Consider the following 9,376-nt stretch of genomic DNA (forward strand, 5'->3'; position numbering starts at 1 on the left):
AACAACTGATACACTTACACCCATGCTATTTTTCACTTTCAGAGCAGTATTCAATAAATTACACGAGATAGTCAACACTTTATTATAAAATAGGCTTTGTGTTAGGTGACTTTGCCAAACTGTAGGCTAAGGTAAGTGTTCTGAGCATGTTTAAGGTAGGCCGGGCTAAGCTAGGATGTCTAGTCAGTTAGGTGTATTAAATGCATTTTTGACCTACTATATTTTCAACTTACCATGTGTTTATCAGGATGTAACCATTTTGTAAGTCAAGGAGGATATGTATGTTGAGTTCTGAGGTAAGATTTCATTTGAAGAAAACATCCCAAGCAAGGCTCTAAAGAGTTTGAAAACCACTGCTCCTGGAAACTGCTATCTAAACGGAGACCCAGGGATGCACCCAGGAAACATGTAAGCAGTTCTGCACAGCAATGTGATTTAGGCTCCCTATTAGTCAGGGTCACAGGAGGAGCAAGTGACCCACACTCCAATGGGTTATTAGAGGAGAGTATAATGAGGGCACTCTTGGTATATGGAAGCCAGAGAGAGGTGATCCATTACCTGGAGCCAGTACCACTCAGAGACCTGAAGAGGGAAGGAGAAGAAATATCTGGATTCTAGAGAAGGTACATGCATGGAGTGGGTGCCTGACAGCAGCTATCACCTTTGTAAAGGGATGCAGCCAATCTGTGGGAACCTGTGAGGGATGGAGCCAGGAGAAAGGATACTCTGACCACGCTCTCTTCTCATCCTTCAGTCCCCTGCAGGGGCCTCCCAATTGCCAAACCCAACCAGAAGCCAAAGGGCAAGGGAGTCTATCCGTATTCTGATATAGCCACAGTGGTGTGCTGGTCAATAAACATTTAACAACAAGCTCTGAACTGTGTGTGTGTGTGTGTGTGTGTGTGTGTGTGTGTGTGTGTGTGCGCGCGCACTTATTGGTAGTGTTTGATGATTTCCATGGTGTAAATACTCCTGCCATGGTCACCAAACATGGAGCTAGGAACAGATGCACATAATCACCTTTTGAGGCTCCAACATGCCACTGAAGGAGACCACATGGGCCAACTGCCTCCCCACCCCCGGCCATAGCGCAGGGTAGAGAGTGGATCTAAAAGGGAGATTGGGGTTGACATATATACACTGATATGTATAAAATGGATAACTAGGGCTTCCCTGGTGGCGCAGTGGTTGAGAGTCCGCCTGCCGATGCAGGGGACACGGGTTCGTGCCCCGGTCCGGGAGGATCCCACATGCCACAGAGCGGCTGGGCCCATGGGCCATGGCCGCTGGGCCTGTGCGTCCGGAACCTGTGCTCCTCCACAATGGCAGAGGCCACAGCACTGAGAGGCCCACGTACCACAAAAAAAAAAAAAAAAAAAAAAAAAAGGATAACTAATAAGAACCTGCTGTATGATTAAAAATAAATAAATAAAATAAAAATAAAAGGGCAAACAAAAGACATCCTGGGCTAGTGTTGCTGTCCATGCTGCAGATGCCAACATCAAGCCAAGGGTTCTGACATTTGGGAGCAAGGGTACCAGTGCCTCCTTCTTCACCATCAACATGACTTCCATTTGCAATGCTAATAAAGAGTAGTTAAGTCCAATAAGCATTTGGCAGGTCAGGAATGTAGGTGACAGAGGGAATGAGACAGGAAGAGAGAGAGATGTGAATTCCATTCTAGGCTGGGGAATGTCTGCATTCCTCACAGATAACCATGTTGTATTATAGAGACACAACGCAGGTGGGGTAGGAAGTTGTACTTCTCCAGCTTCAATTAACTTCATCTGGTAGCTCAACAGCATCCTATGACTGGCTGGGGCTGGGTCCTGTAGAGGGAGGAGGGGTGACACACTAGAAGTGGGAGTCCCAGGGGTGGAGCCATAATACACCATCTGGCATGAGCTCCAAATCTTAGAGGTCATAGTATCATCCTGTTGTTTGCTGGCATGGGAGTGGCTGCAGAGCCATTAAACTGACTGTTCTGAAGCTGTGTGGGCCCGTCCTGGCTGAACCATTGCTGGAGGGAGTGGGATTCTGTTATGCTTAGGACCAGCTGTCTGGATCCCAGTGTTATTCTTCTGTATGAGGAAGGCATAGCCCCAATTCTCTGGGTAACAACATGAAATAGGAGATCAGCTACCACCTACCACAAATGGTCTGTCCTGCCACCCCCACGATCCACGCCAATGGCTCACGTTCTCCTTCCAAGAGAGCAGCATCACAAACTTACCAAGTTAGACTGCAGGTATTGAGGCTGGCCTAAACAGAGAGCCAGGTCCAAAAGATGACCCTGTGACAAAAGAAATGGCACAAAATGAAATCTTCCCTTCATGTCCCGCACCCACCTCTACATCAACTGTCTTTATCTCTCTCTCAGAATAAGGTACTGCTAAACCAGTAATGTAAATTTATGTTGACAGGATCCTACCATGAGATTTGAGAGGAGTATTCTAATAGCATCCATTCTGATTGTTTACGGGAAACTAAGGGCACTGGTCAGACCTCCCGCCTTTAATGGGCCATTGAAGAGACTACAAGCACCACGGTATCTATGAAAATATCCTGAGACATAAAAGATGGAGAGCACAGTACCCAAAGATGCAGAGGAAGAGCAGACTCTGGAGCACTATATAATACAGAGACAGGAGAAAATGCTAGAAAACAGCCTGTAAAACAGATTTTAGCAAAAATGAAGAAGAATTGAGATGTCAGTGGAGCTGGCTAAAAGGCAGAGAAATAGAAAAGGAAATTGATGGAGAGGGAAAAATGAAAAGTTAAATATTCAATTTAAAAGATTAAATCTGCATTAGAATCAGGAAAGAGCAGGCAAAAAGTGAAGAAAACATAATCCAAATATAAATAATGTTTGCCTAAGAGAGTAGGTCTTAAAAGTTAAAAAAAAAAAAAGCAGAAAATTTGTAACTCTGGTGATGGATGTTAACTACAGTTATTATGGCGATCACTTCACAATATATATAAATATATCATTATGTTGTACACCTGTAACTAATATGTTATGTGTTGATTATATCTCAATCTTAAAATAAGAATCACTTTGCTAAGCTCTATGATAACATAAAAGAAAAGGATGACAAAATGAAAACTAGCAGATATAAAGACTAAACAAGAGAGACCCACTATATGGGCGATTATTATGTCATATCTCTGAAAAAGAAGCAGGAACTGCGGCAACAAAAGCAGAATGCTAGATATTATACAATAAAAGAGGGTTTTTTCCTTTGAAAGAAATTGCATGGTATAGTGACTAAAACCTCAGATCCTGGAGTGAAGTAGACCTAAGCTCCTATCTCAGTTCTGTTGTTGGACCTCTTACGAGTCCTTGAACCTCAGTTTCATAGTCTGCAAATTGGGAGGGGTGATAGCTATCTCGTCATAGGGTTGTCATAATGTCATACATACAGAGCACTTAGCAGTGTGTCTGGCAAAAGTATCAACATTTCAAAGGGGCTCACTGAGTACCAAGCAAAGTTAATGACAAAAAACCCACCTATAGGTACATGTGATAGAATTGGTAAATATCAAGATGGCAGCATAAAGATCTCATAAAGCATTTGAGGAAGAGGGAAATGTAACCTAAAAGCAAAGAAAGCCCATCTACTTCAAACTTTTCCCATAAAACCACCTTAAATGATAAAGAACATGTGCCAACTATTACAGTTTTGAGGGAATAAGGTAGTTAATCAAGATCATGGACTCAGTCAAGTCCTGTATCAAAAACAACCAAGACACATTGTCTCAGCTATTCAAGGACTCAGAAAGCGTATCTTCTCTATAGATCTTTCTTAGGTCAGGTACCAAAAGGCTTTTTACAGAAACCAAGACACACAGCAAATAAAGAACTCAACAGGGTTCATTTGTGCTGTGAAAGGATGGCTAGTGAACATTAAAACCTGTTCTGTGTTGAATAAAGCCTAATAATTATTGAAAATGTGATTATAAGATAGACTGCAAATGTCAAAAAAATAATTAATTATAACCTCAATGCAATTGCAGATTATACCAACAAAGACAGGTAGGAGTGAAAGTAGATGGAAGTAAAAGCATGGTGAGTTTTTCATCTTACTTAGGAGGGAATCAATAAGTACTGTTTCATTCTTGTCATTGGTGATAATAGAATTATGAGTGAAGGATATTTTTAGATATATAGGAAGTAGGCATCAGTACTATATTAAAATACCATTTGTAGGGGACTTCCCTAGTGGCGCAGTGGTTAAGAATCCATCTGCCAATTCAGGGGACACAGGTTCGAGCCCTGGTCTGGGAAGATCCCACATGCTGTGAAGCAACTAAGCCCATGAGCCACAACTACTGAGCCCGCGTGCCACAACTATTGAAACCTACATGCATAGAGCCCATGCTCCACAACAAGAGAAGCCACCGCAATGAGAAGCCCGTGCACCACAACGAAGAGTAGACCCTGCTCGCCGCAGCTAGAGAAAAGCCCCGTGCGGCAACGAAGACCCAACAGAGCCAAAAAGTTAAAAAAATATATATATATACCATTTGTATTAGAGTAGGCTAACTGCTAAAACAAAGAATCCTTCAATCTGGGAAATCCCTGGTGGTCCAGTGGTTAGGACTTGGTGCTTTCACTGCCGTAGCCTGGGTTCAATCCCTGGCTGGGGAACTAAGATCCACATGTTGGGGCCAAAAAAAAAAAAAAAAAAACCCTCAATCTTAGTGATATATCAGAGTAAAATGTATTTCTTGCTTATGGCTCCAGTGCATGCAGTGGGGAGGGAGTAGGGAAGGGTTCTTCTCACAAGGCCCTACCTAGATGCAAGGAAAGTGAGTAATATCGCTTAGCTGTGTGCTCAAGGGAAGAGGAGTGTGTGGATTCTGCTTGGCGCCAGCACTCCGGTCATAAAAATAATTGTGCTTCCTTCTTCCTTCACAGAGAAGGCACACCTTGTCTAGTATCATTACTGTATTAGTCAGGCTTCAGTCAAGAAAACAGAAACTAGTATCTCAAATGAGGAATGCAATACAGGGAACTGGGTGCTTACAGAATGGTTGGAAGATCTAAGGAAGCAGAGGTCAGGGAAAACTGGTTGAGTGTTGGGAAATTCTATGCAGAAGTTGCAGGAAGTTGCCATTCAATCGACTCAGCTCCCTGAAGCACCAAAGCAGGCACCACGCGAGATCTCACTGTGAAGCTGCTGCAGCCCTCGTGTGACACAGAAACCAGGACTCCACCATCTGCCCATGTGTCTATCCTGCTGGAGGAGGAAGACGTACCTTCTTCTCTTCCACCGTCTTAATCTCACACGGGTACTTCTCACTGGCAGAACCTAAACTGGAAGCCTGATGGCAAGGGATTCTGAGAAGCAAGTGTTCAGAAGGGAGTGAAGATGATGATGAGCTGAAGCAAACCTTCTAAATCACTGAAGGAAAACCACAGAAAACATAGTACCGTCAATTCTCATTATATACAAAAGTTATAGTCTCTAAAGCCCCCCTGAGCACTGAATTACCAAGTGCTGAGCCATTGCTCCTATGAGAAATACAGGGTTATGTTCCTTTGAGCTTCTGGACACAACATTTTCATCAACTGATCAATACACAACTTTATTTTATATGTTTTCTGTTTAAAGACACTTTACAAGCACACCTAGGAGATATTGTGTGTTCGACTCCATACCACCGTAATAAAGCAATTATCTCAATAAGACAAGTCACATGAATTTTTTGGTTTCTCAGTGCATATAAAAGTTATGGATACACTCTCCTGTTGTCTATTAAGTGTACAATAGCATAATCTCCAAAAAACCATGTACCCACCTTGATTGAAAAATGTTTTATTGCTAAAAAATGCTAACGATCATCCAATATATATTAAATACAGGCATACCTCATTTTATTATGCTTCACTTTATTGCACTTTGCAGATACTTCAACAAGTTATAGTAGTAACATCAAAGATCACTGATTACAGACCCTCATAACAATTATAATTATAGTGAAAAAGTTTGAAATATTTCAAGAATTACCAAAATGTGACCTAGAGACACAAAGCGAACAAATGCTGTTGGAAAAATGGTGCCAGTAGACCTGCTCCACTGTGCAAGGCTGCCACAAACCTTCACTTTGTAAAAAAACATGGTATCTGCAAAGTGCAATAAAGTGAAGCATAATAAAATGAGGTATACGTGTACTTAATATATATTGTTGATTCACTAACATTGAACTCACAGCCAACAGCACTATATATAACTCATGCCTGAACAAAGCTTATGTACTGCGCATATGTTCTCCAAAAGACACATCGCAGCTTTCTTGTGCTTAGAAGAGCTTCAGCAATAGGCTTGGGGACCATTTGAATGATGAAATCACCAACAAAAGGCACAAAAATGCAAAAACTTGATGGCACTAATAGACCACACAGAGGATGCTTGTTACAATCAGAGCTGAACCAAGAAGGCAGAGCATTCCCTGGATTGACCTCAGCAAGGAACATGTATTTCGAGCAACTGAAATTCTCCACTGCTTTGCACGTGTCTGTATACGATCGCAAAAATGCCATGTGTGTAGATTTTGAGGTTACAAACAAATTCCAGTGAATGGGTAAATTCACAAATACAGAATCCTCAAATAATGTGGATCAGCTGTACATGTAACAGAAGACAGAAAGTAAAGGAAATAAAAGCACTAAAATAGAAAACAAAAAATAAATACACATTTAAAAAACTCAAGAGTAATCCAAGGCAAACGAAAATGACAGAGGCAGCATTGGTCATCTATCTAATTGGTGGAACAGATTAGAATGTTGGTAAGCATATAAATGGCTACTAGCTTTCTTGAGAGAGGTTTCCTTGTAAATATCAAAAGCCTTAAAATGTTCAGACTCTGACCTAGCATTGCAAACTAGAAATTTTAGCCTACGTTAATAGGCCTAGATGTACACCAAAAATTTAAATACAAGAATAGTTATCTCAATAAAATTTATAATAGCAAAAGAAAAAGTATAAATAACCTAAATGTCCTATAATAGAAGTCTAGCTAACTAAATTATGGTACCTCTCTAAAATAAAATATTACGCAGCCTTCAATCATAATGTGATGACATGATATTAAATGCATGGGAAGATGCTCATCTTAAAAGCCCACAAAAAATTAGAAAATACTGTATAGAGTTTGATTCCATTTTTATATCTAAAAAAGGGAAAAAGAGAAACTTATGTAATTATTTAAATAATTGTAAAGGTAAACTTCGTAACAAAATCTTAGCAAATAAAGATGGAATACAAGTATATGTAAAGAATTAAACGTTCTAATGTAAATATCAACTTTTAGTATGAAACTGACTATGTCAGAGTCAGGGAAAAGACAAAGATACTACTATTATTTATGTTGTCACCAATGAAATAAGACAAAGAAAAAGGAATTGGGACATCATTATTGAAGGAAATAAATATCATTACTTACATGTGATTTATTTGTGGACTTAGAAAACCCAATTAATTCAGCAAAGATATTTTAGAAATAGTTAAGTTGGATATCTGGTAAAAATAAATACAATAAATACATGAGAAGCTGTTCAACATCATTGGCCACTAAGGAAACACAAACTAAAACCACAATAATATACTAATCCATACCTATTAGAATGGCTAAAATTTAAACCACACTGAAGATTGGCAAAGGTTATGGTAGAACTGGAGCTCTCATTTACCGCTAGTGGGAATGTAAAATGACACGATCATTTTGAAAATTGTTTGGAAAACAGTTGGACAGTTTGCTAAAAATGTTAAACACATCCCTCCCACAGGACCCAGCCGTTCCATTTGTAGATATTTACTCAGGAGAAAAGAAATCACATTTCCACACAAAGACTTGTACGTAAATATTCATAGCACCTTTATGTGTAATTGCCAAAAACTGAGAACAATTTCCATCAGCAGGTAAATGGATAAACAGATTGTGGTCTATCCACATGATAGAATACTAGATAGCAATAAGAAGAAACGAACTATTGATACACAAAACACCATGGATGAATTTCCAAATAATTATGCTGAGCACACAAGCAAAAAAGGGTACATACTGTAGGATTCCATTAATTAAAAATTCTAGAAAATGCAAACTATAGTGCCAAAAAGCAGACGAGTGGTTGCCTTGGGCCAGTGGAAGACAAAGGGACATAAGGAAGCTTTTGGGGGTGATAATTGTGGAGATGTTTTTATAAATGTGTACCTATGTCAAAACTCATCTAAGCATCACTTTTTTTTTTTCTTTTGGCCGTGCGACTTGAGGGATCTTAGTTCCCCGACCAGGGATTGAACTTGGGCCCTAGGCAGTGAATGTGTGGAGTCCTAACCACTGGACCACCAGTGAATTCCCATGTATCACTTTCAAAACATGCAATTTATTGTGTATCAATTATGCCTAAATAAAGCTGAAAAAATATAAATAAATAAATACAGTAACCCATCTACACTGTTTTTACATAGTAGGAATAACCAGCTAGAGAGTACAATGGGAAAATGTCTCTTTCAACATTCCAACACAAAATATGAAATAACCTATAATAAATGTAACAAGCAGTGTGGTGGGCAGTGTATGAAAAAAAACTGTCTTTGTGATGGTTGGAATCTTTGAAAATCTTTGGAAAAAAGCTGATTTGAATAAGTGAGGAGACACAGGAAGTTCCCGTTTTGTTGTAGCAGATGCCATGATGTACCATCCAGGTTTCCCAGTTCAGGAACAAGGCACTTATTCCCTGAGCTGCTGAGAGCATTGGCTACTGATGGCTCTTAGCTGCGCTGTTCTCCAGGAATTTCCCTCAACTGAAGAAAGCCACCTGCTCTCCTAGGGTAGTTCTCATCTAATGACTGGTCAGTGGTGAGGTAGGAAGTTTTACAAAGGCCTGGTCCACTGGCCTCAATACGGGACAACTATGAAGTTCCATCCTCGCTCCAGAGCTCCCCTGGGGTCAGCGGAGGCCTTTGTCAGGACTTCATTACAGTTCAACCCCCTCCTCTGCCCAGTCCCACTTTTTTCATGCCCAACAGGTATTGATCCTCAGAATACTCCCTAATAAACATACCGCACCTGCATCTCCTTCTCCGAGTTCATCTTCCCAGGAAACTTGACCTACAACAAAAGGTGAGGGTATCACTTATACCCAAAGTATACATTTAATATAATTTCTCATCAGAATAACAGGGGAATAATTTTACTAAGTGAAAATAGCTGCAAAATTTTGGAGGGGAAAAAAGGAACAGCAAAGTTAGACTTGAAACACCGGAAATTAAATTCTATTATAGAGTTATAATAATTTAAACAATGTATGAATGGTAAATAGTAGAAAAAAGTCCATGAAACAGAAAATACCAAATGCAACATAAGCAAC

General features: G+C 40.0%; 1 long non-coding RNA gene across 2 annotated transcripts; it reads right to left on the reverse strand.

Annotated features, from left to right (window-relative positions):
• Nucleotides 1-1,414: 1,414 nt before the first annotated feature.
• LOC129392390 (uncharacterized) lies at nucleotides 1,415-9,119 on the reverse strand. 2 transcript variants are annotated; one of them, XR_008618157.1, is made up of 5 exons: nucleotides 9,076-9,119; nucleotides 7,450-7,523; nucleotides 5,263-5,408; nucleotides 2,234-2,293; nucleotides 1,415-1,829 (listed from the first exon to the last, which is right to left on the reverse strand). It is a non-coding gene; the product is annotated as an uncharacterized lncRNA (long non-coding RNA). The 2 variants fall into 2 exon arrangements; XR_008618156.1 differs by having other exon boundaries at nucleotides 1,415-2,293.
• Nucleotides 9,120-9,376: the final 257 nt, after the last annotated feature.

Source organism: Physeter macrocephalus, chromosome 9 (assembly GCF_002837175.3).
Source record: "Physeter macrocephalus isolate SW-GA chromosome 9, ASM283717v5, whole genome shotgun sequence".
Classification (NCBI taxonomy): domain Eukaryota; kingdom Metazoa; phylum Chordata; class Mammalia; order Artiodactyla; family Physeteridae; genus Physeter; species Physeter macrocephalus.